Source organism: Triticum dicoccoides, chromosome 3B (genome assembly GCF_002162155.2).
Source record: "Triticum dicoccoides isolate Atlit2015 ecotype Zavitan chromosome 3B, WEW_v2.0, whole genome shotgun sequence".
NCBI lineage: Eukaryota > Viridiplantae > Streptophyta > Magnoliopsida > Poales > Poaceae > Triticum > Triticum dicoccoides.
In genome coordinates, this window is record NC_041385.1 from 523,484,611 (window position 1) to 523,492,074 (window position 7,464).

At 51.6% G+C, this 7,464-nt stretch overlaps 1 pseudogene; it reads left to right on the forward strand.

Moving 5' to 3' along the window:
• Window positions 1-3,661: 3,661 nt before the first annotated feature.
• On the forward strand, window positions 3,662-5,518 carry LOC119276875 (annotated as a pseudogene).
• Window positions 5,519-7,464: the final 1,946 nt, after the last annotated feature.

A 7,464-nucleotide genomic window follows, 5' to 3' on the forward strand; every position in this document is an offset into this window, starting at 1 on the left:
CGGCGCGACTCCCTTTGCCGGCCGTCTCCTTCCTCGACGCCTGCAAGTTATTCGACAGTTTGCCAAGGTACAAAATGGACTCTGCCGACGAGTTCTTTTTTCAAAATTTCCTTTGCGACTCCGACGGTTCCTCGTCGATGATGAGTAGGAGATCTTGGCTGCCGTGTTGGTCCATCACCACCTCAATAGCCAGCGCCTGTCATGCCGTGGCTTCATTCCGGAGCACCTTCCGGCGTTGAATCGCAACCGAGAGAGCGGGCATTTCCTTCTTTGGAAGCACTACTTTGGCACAACATGATCGTAGAAAATGAGCGTCGAGAACGTCTCTATGATCAAGGGTTTCAGTTTTCGGGTGAGAATGTTGTGCCTGAGCATGGAGGAGCAGCAACGTTTGAATAGTTCAACCAATTTCATCATAACTCACATGCAACTGCAAAATGATTTGGTTGAGCATATGTGTGCTCATGTTGGCAACCAATAGATGTATCTTTTTATTCGGCCTGCAAAATTATGTGAGACATTTTTACTTTTATTCGGCTTGTAAAACTATTCTATTTTATTCGGGTGAAACTATGCTATTTATTTGGTTGTGGACTATATATTTGCTTGTGAAATAATGAAACAGTTGTGTGTGAAATAATGAAAATATCGTGTTATTTGTTAAAAAAGGCGATCAGTCGGCCACGCCGGCACATATGGGTCGGCGCGTTGGACGCATTGCCGGCCCAAATCTCAAACAAGTCGGGCAGCCGACCTAAGCGAAAAAAAAACGGATAAAAGAGCCGTACATGTGGGTCGGCGCGTCGGAGTTGGTGTTACACGATCCGTTTTCTCTACGAATGCAGTTGTACACGCTGACGCAACAACCACGAAGAAAACAACTTGAACCGGATTCAGCCCGGTGATGTAACGTACCTAGACAAAACTTGCCGTCGTAAATCATCCCGAAAGCGTGAGATAACTTACATGCTTGCTCATGTTAAACTGAAGCGTGCAACCACCGTGTAATCTGGGACTGAATTTTGATGGCCTCCCCGCATGACGTGGTAGGAGCCTATCGGATTCCGTTTCACGGACGCGTCGCCACCACCACTATTCACAGTCCGTCTGCTCCAATGTCAGCCAACGAGGCGACGACAGCTCAACCACGGTAGTGCAGTGCCGAATCTATCATCTGCAGTTTATGTCACTCAACCAGCAATTTGCATTTCCTTTATTCGTCTTGTTTTTAGAACAAATCGGGAGAGCTTTTCTTTTCTCGTTGTGTCCACAGCTCTAAGAGGACCAGCCAAACTAGCAAGTGAATGCTCGTCGGGTCGCTGGCTCGCCGCAAATGTGGCTGAATTTCGTGTTTTGACCCTTTTTGCAAACAAAATTAAGATCTGACCCTGTTCGAAAAAATTTCGGGATTTGACCCTTTTGCTACCACCAGAGCCCCTGGCGGTAGGGTTAGACAGACTACCGCCAGATACCCTGGCGGTAGGGTGTGACGGAGGGAGACGGGGGCCGTCACCGCGCGCTGACGTGGATAAGTACCTTACCGCCAGACAACCAGGCGGTAAGCTGTCTAACCCTACCGCCAGGGGCTCTGGCGGTAAGGTGTGGCAGGGTTTTGCCGTGCATGCCTTCTGTAACAAGATATGCAAGCGTCCTGGCGGTAGGTTCACCCTACCGCCAGGGAGCACGGCGGTAGGCTGTCTGACCCTACCGTCAGGGAGCCTGGCGGTAGGGTCCTGTGTTTCGTGTAAAATTTTGTAGACATAAGAAGTTTGATCACATCCAAATAGTGTGATCACAATTTCATAGAAATATGCAAGGGCCCTGAACATAAGATCCAATAGGCACAATTTCATAGACATAAGAATAATTAGTTTTGCCATTACAGATTAAGAAACAAGTACCAAATAACATAGTTTGATCATAATTTCATAGACATAAACACAACATAGTTTGATCACAGTTTCATAGACATAAACATAACATAGTTTGATCACATCCAAATAGTTTCACGAAGCCAAAATAGGTAGCAATCAAATATGACGATCATCAGCAGCCACACGCATATATAGTTTAGATGATATCGATGACGATCATCATCTTCAAGCCTTGACGGTTGGTCTTCCTGATAGTAATAAGGATGGCCTGTCCAACATGAAGATTATTGTCAACGAGGAAGCTCTTCCACCCATCTGTGCTTAAATGTGTGCGACCGTCCGTTTCCACGCCGTACGCACAAGTAGTGACGGGGCCCCTTGCGGTAAGGCGTATTTCAGCATAGCCTTCTTCATCAGCCTCGATGCCACAACTCTCAGATAGGCTCTTTGGCAATTTCTGAATAAGAAAAACATATCAATTGATAAGTATGGATTATTTAAACTATTAACAATTCCTTGGATTCTACACTGATAACATACCATGACATGTCGATCGATCATGGTACTTGTCAGACGGGTCACGAATGGCGCCCCGATCAACTCAGCACGTGGCAGAAAGTTGTCCCATAGGTTGCACACCTCCCGTTCGCTCAGCCTCACTCTTTGAGCACAGATGGCTTCCTCAAGTGGGTCTTCATAGTCATCATCCTCATCAAGTGATGGTGGTGGCGCCATGTTCCTTATATAAGCATTGATTGGATAAAGTTAATTAAACATCAATATTTGTTCTAATGCAAGCAAAACAAATATCTACAATATTCACACAATAAATTATCACATATGGCTATAAGAAAGACTAAACCTAGGGTTCATCTAGGTTCTAGGGTTCATCATATCAACTAGAGAGGGCTCCTCGTATGGCTATAAGAAAGACTAAACCTAGGGTTCATACATTTGCAACTATATGAAATAGAAATACACACATTTTCACACTATGCATTAACCACCTACCAATTTTGCAAAACATACATCTTCACAAATTTGCAATACATTAACCATCTACGAATTTTGTTATGCCTTTATCCTCACAATCTTGCATTCAACATACAGAAAGATTTCTTATAAAATTCATATATACATCACAAAATAAAATGGACCAACATATATGCATTCACCAACATATCCTCACATATCTTGCAATTGTTTCACCCACACATCCTCACATAGGCGCTTCGGTACCCGAGTCGAGGGGAGGAGGAAGAACGGGCTGGTGGATGGGGTAGGGCCAGCCCGCAGCATCACTTGCCTCTTCGGTACCTACCGCCACCACCTCGGGCGGTAGGCCACCGAAGCCTACCGCCTCAAACTGTGGCGGTAGGCCCTTTCCCCCGTCAGTACGCGCCGACGGCCGTCAGTCGTCGTTAGAGGGCCTACCGCCACTGATGATGGCGGTAGGACGTGCAAACCTACCGCCGGCCCTCCTGGCGGTAGTCAAAAGGGTCAGATCCCGAAATAGTTTCAGACAGGGGTCAGATCTTGAATTTCTTTGTAAAAAGGGTCAAAACACGAAATTTTGCCTCAAATGTCCTCTCGACGAATCATTCATGGGTATGGCCGGCATTACCTTTCTCCCGGTCATGTCCTTTTCTCAGAAGGGCATGGGCTGATTGTACACCTGGTGAGCCCCCGGTCGTCTGATTGACAGTGTATGGCTGATATATGATGGCCCGTCCCGTGATGATACTCCGGTTCACCACCCCTCACTCTTGCAAACTTTCTCCAGTGTGTGGCTGATATATGACGGCCGAGGATCGCCGGTTCACCACCACTCACTCTTGCAAACCACACTCGAGTTCGCCAGCTTTCCATTTGTTCTCTGCTAATCAGCCCAACCTCTAGCGAGTTGCAAATCTCGTGACTGTGAGCCGGCATGGCGGAGAAGACGGTGGTCCTCTACCCCTCACTAGGCGTCGGCCATTTGAACCCCATGGTGCAGGTGGCCAAGGCCTTCCTCCGCCGCGGCGTGGCCGTCACCATCGCCGTCGTCGACCCGCCGGGGAAGGACCCCGTGCTGGAAGCCGCGGTCACCCGCCTCGCCAGCGCTTCCCCCTCCATAGCAGTCCACCTCCTGCCCATCCAGCCTGCGAGCACCAATGAGCAGTACTCCAACACAGCTTTGCGCATGCTCGACGAGCTCCGCCTCGCAAGCCCTGTGCTCCGGGAGTTCCTCACCTCACTCCCTGCCGTCGACGCCATCGTGCTCGACATGTTCTGCATCGACGTGCTCGACGTCGCCGCGGAGCTCGCCGTCCCCGCGTACATGTTCTACGCGTCCGCCGCAGCCGACCTCGCGATCTACCTCCAGGTTCCTGATGTCTGCCGCGCGGCGCCTTTCTCGTTCAAGGATATGGGAGACACGACGCTGCCCTTCTCCGGCGTGCCGCCGGTTCGCGCTCTGGACATGCCGGACACCATGGCAGACCGGGAGAGCGACCTGTGCAAGAGACGAGTGCATCAGCTCGCGCGGATGCCGGAAGCGAGAGGCATTCTGGTGAACAGCTTCGAGTGGCTGGAGTCCAGGGCCGTCAAAGCGCTCCGGGATGGCCTCTGCGTGTCCGGCGGCCGCTCCACGCCGCATATATACTGCATCGGGCCACTGGTCGACGGCGGCGTGAGCGGTGAAAGCGGCGAGAGGCACGATTGCCTCGAGTGGCTGGACAGGCAGCCAAAGCAGAGCGTGGTGTTCCTCTGCTTCGGCAGCGAGGGTGTTTTCTCGGCGGCTCAGCTGAAAGAGATGGCCGGCGGGCTAGAGAACTCCGGGCACAGGTTCCTGTGGGCCGTGCGTAGCCCACGCGAGGAGCAGAGCAAGTCCGGCGAGCCGGAGTTGGAGGCGTTGCTTCCTGATGGTTTCTTGCAGAGAACCGGAGACAGGGGCTTGGTTCTGAAGAACTGGGCGCCACAGGCGGAGGTGCTGCGGCACGAGGCAGTGGGAGCGTTCGTGACGCACTGCGGGTGGAACTCGGCGCTGGAGGCGGTCATGTCCGGCGTGCCGATGATCTGCTGGCCGCTGTACGCGGAGCAGAGGCTGAATAAGATACACCTGGTGGAGGAGATGAAGATTGGGGTGGCGATGGAGGGCTACGAGGAGTCGTCCCTGAAGGCCGAGGAGGTGCAAGCCAAGGTGAGGCTGGTAATGGAGTCCGAGGAAGGGCAAAAGCTTCGAGAGAGGGCGGCCATGGCGAAAGAGATGGCTGCAGACGCCGTCAAGGAAGGTGGGTCTTCCGACGTGGCATTTTACGCCTTCTTGAAGCATGTGGAAGATGAACAATCTCGAGGAGCGCCAAATCCGGCCATTAAGTGATCAACCTCCGATGATGTGCCTCTTTTCGTCAGAAAAGATGGGTGCGCAAGATGCACACGAGTCGTGCTGGATTCACTCTTTCTCAGAAGAAGAAAAAAAGGCGTCTGCTCAAAAAAAAAAAGAAGAAGATGGAAATCAAAAGAGATGCAGTGGCTTGTCCTTGCCTCTTTCGCAGGATTTGTACGGTGCAGGCGTGCGTGTCGAATTCGTAATTTAGCTCTTCCGCAGCATTTGGCCCTCACTGGGACGTTGCATATTTCTTACTGGCAGTATGCGTACTTCAGTATAGCCTCATATGCTCGTCTCAGTCCTTCGGTATTGATTCGAAAATAGGATCCTGTGGCTGACGTTCACGGGGACAGGTGACCTTAGGTCAACTCCACCGCGCGACCCCATTCTGTCCAGACCCATACGTTTAGGTTAAATGGACAAATCGGGCAGCCCAGCGTGCGGGAGCAAACGGACTTTCGTCCGTTTTGTGTCCGCTTTCGACCCATTCGTGGCCCAAATTTGCGCCGTTTTTGGGGTGAAACGGGCTCCACACGGACGCACCGGCCGTCCGCGCGTGTCCTCCCCTGGCCCGCCCGTCGCTGGCACATGACGGGCTTTTTTCTATCCGCCCCTCTCCCTCCCTCCGGCCGCATCACACTCCACTCTTCTCCACTCTTCCCAACTCTTCCCCTCGCCGCCGCCGCCGCCCGCTGCCATTGCAGCCGTGCAACTCGGACGCGCTTTCGCCCAGTCCCTTTCCCTCGTCGCCGCCGAGCTACCCAAGCACGGCCACCTGGTTTGCGCACCCGCCGGCCGAATTTGGGGCGGATCCGGTCGGTCTTGAGCTCGCCCGACTGTGGGAGGCCGGGCCGCGCCATGGACTGGCCGGGCACCTCGCCGAAAGGCCCTGGCAGGGCCGCAAGGCCACATGCAGGCAGTGGCTCGTCCTCTAGCCGCTCGGATCTGCACCGTCGGTGGTCCGCCGGCAGATACGCGAATGGCGGTCGGCGGGCTCGGTGCTTGCCCAAAAGCTCGTCGGCGCACCGTTGCCCCTCATCAAGTGCGACCACTGCCCAAGGGTGGTCGTGCGCCGCGTGTCTACAACACCGGAGCATCCCGGATGGGTGTTCATCAAGTGCTTAAACGACGGGGTATGTGCTCCTTTTAGCTTCGGTTTGTGCTCTCGGATTAGACTAGTTGTGCTAACTTTAAGTTTTATTGTGTAGAATGGATGCAAGTTTTGGTATTGGGAAGAAGAGTATATCGATATATTGAAAGAGCAAAATTTAGTACATGTTCGTGCACTTTTAGCTAGCCTAGAGGCTGTAGATGAGACAAGTGCACTTGTTGCTAGATTAGAGGCTAGACACGACACTGCGTGCGAGGAAGCAACAAGGCACGATACTACGTGTGAGGAAGCAACGTCGACTTCTGGCTTGAAGAAGAAAGGAGGGTGCAATGTCGAGCCTCCTCCACAGATCAACAATGAGTGCATCGAGAAGACCCTAACCAAACTCAAGGAAGCAGTTATGGAAGTTGGGTATCTTCTCAAACGTATTCTTGTGGTTCTTGTTTTCTTTGGCCTTACTTTACTAGTCAAAATGTGATGATGTATTGTCATGTACCAAAAATAAATGATAAAAAAGTTAAAGGACTTGCAAAGAAATGTGCACACGGACAAGATGCGGCCGGGCGCTGGGTGCACGGCCACCGCATCCCGAAAACTGCCCGGACACGACCCCTTTGCCCTACCCAAATGAACAGAATCCGAACAAAACGGACGTCCGTTTGGGATCACGCGGTGGAGTTGGCCTTACGAACGTTTTGATGACAGTTTTAGTTGGTCGAGGATGACAGTTTATTCAGACCACATAAACTTCTACAAAGAAAGCTCAAAACTGCCATCATTCTAAAAACCCGTGTTGCTCTTGAGAAACTGGCATCTCCGATACAACTAAAGCTGCTAAAAATACGTACGAAATGCCATGTTTTCCAAGCGTGCGTCAGCCAAATAAGATTTTCGGAAAAATATGCTTCGAGGATGGAGATGTGTGATCTTATTTATGGTTATTTTATGCCATCGTGAATCACGTCAAGCTCGGAAAAATAGAATCACGTAGAATGAAGTTTGGACTTTGCAACTGCTTGGACGCTGCGACTCTGAGGCGGGAGGGAAGAGTACAAGTGACATGGGCCAAAACCAGGAGGAATATCCACGACCCACGCGACTCAAGAAAA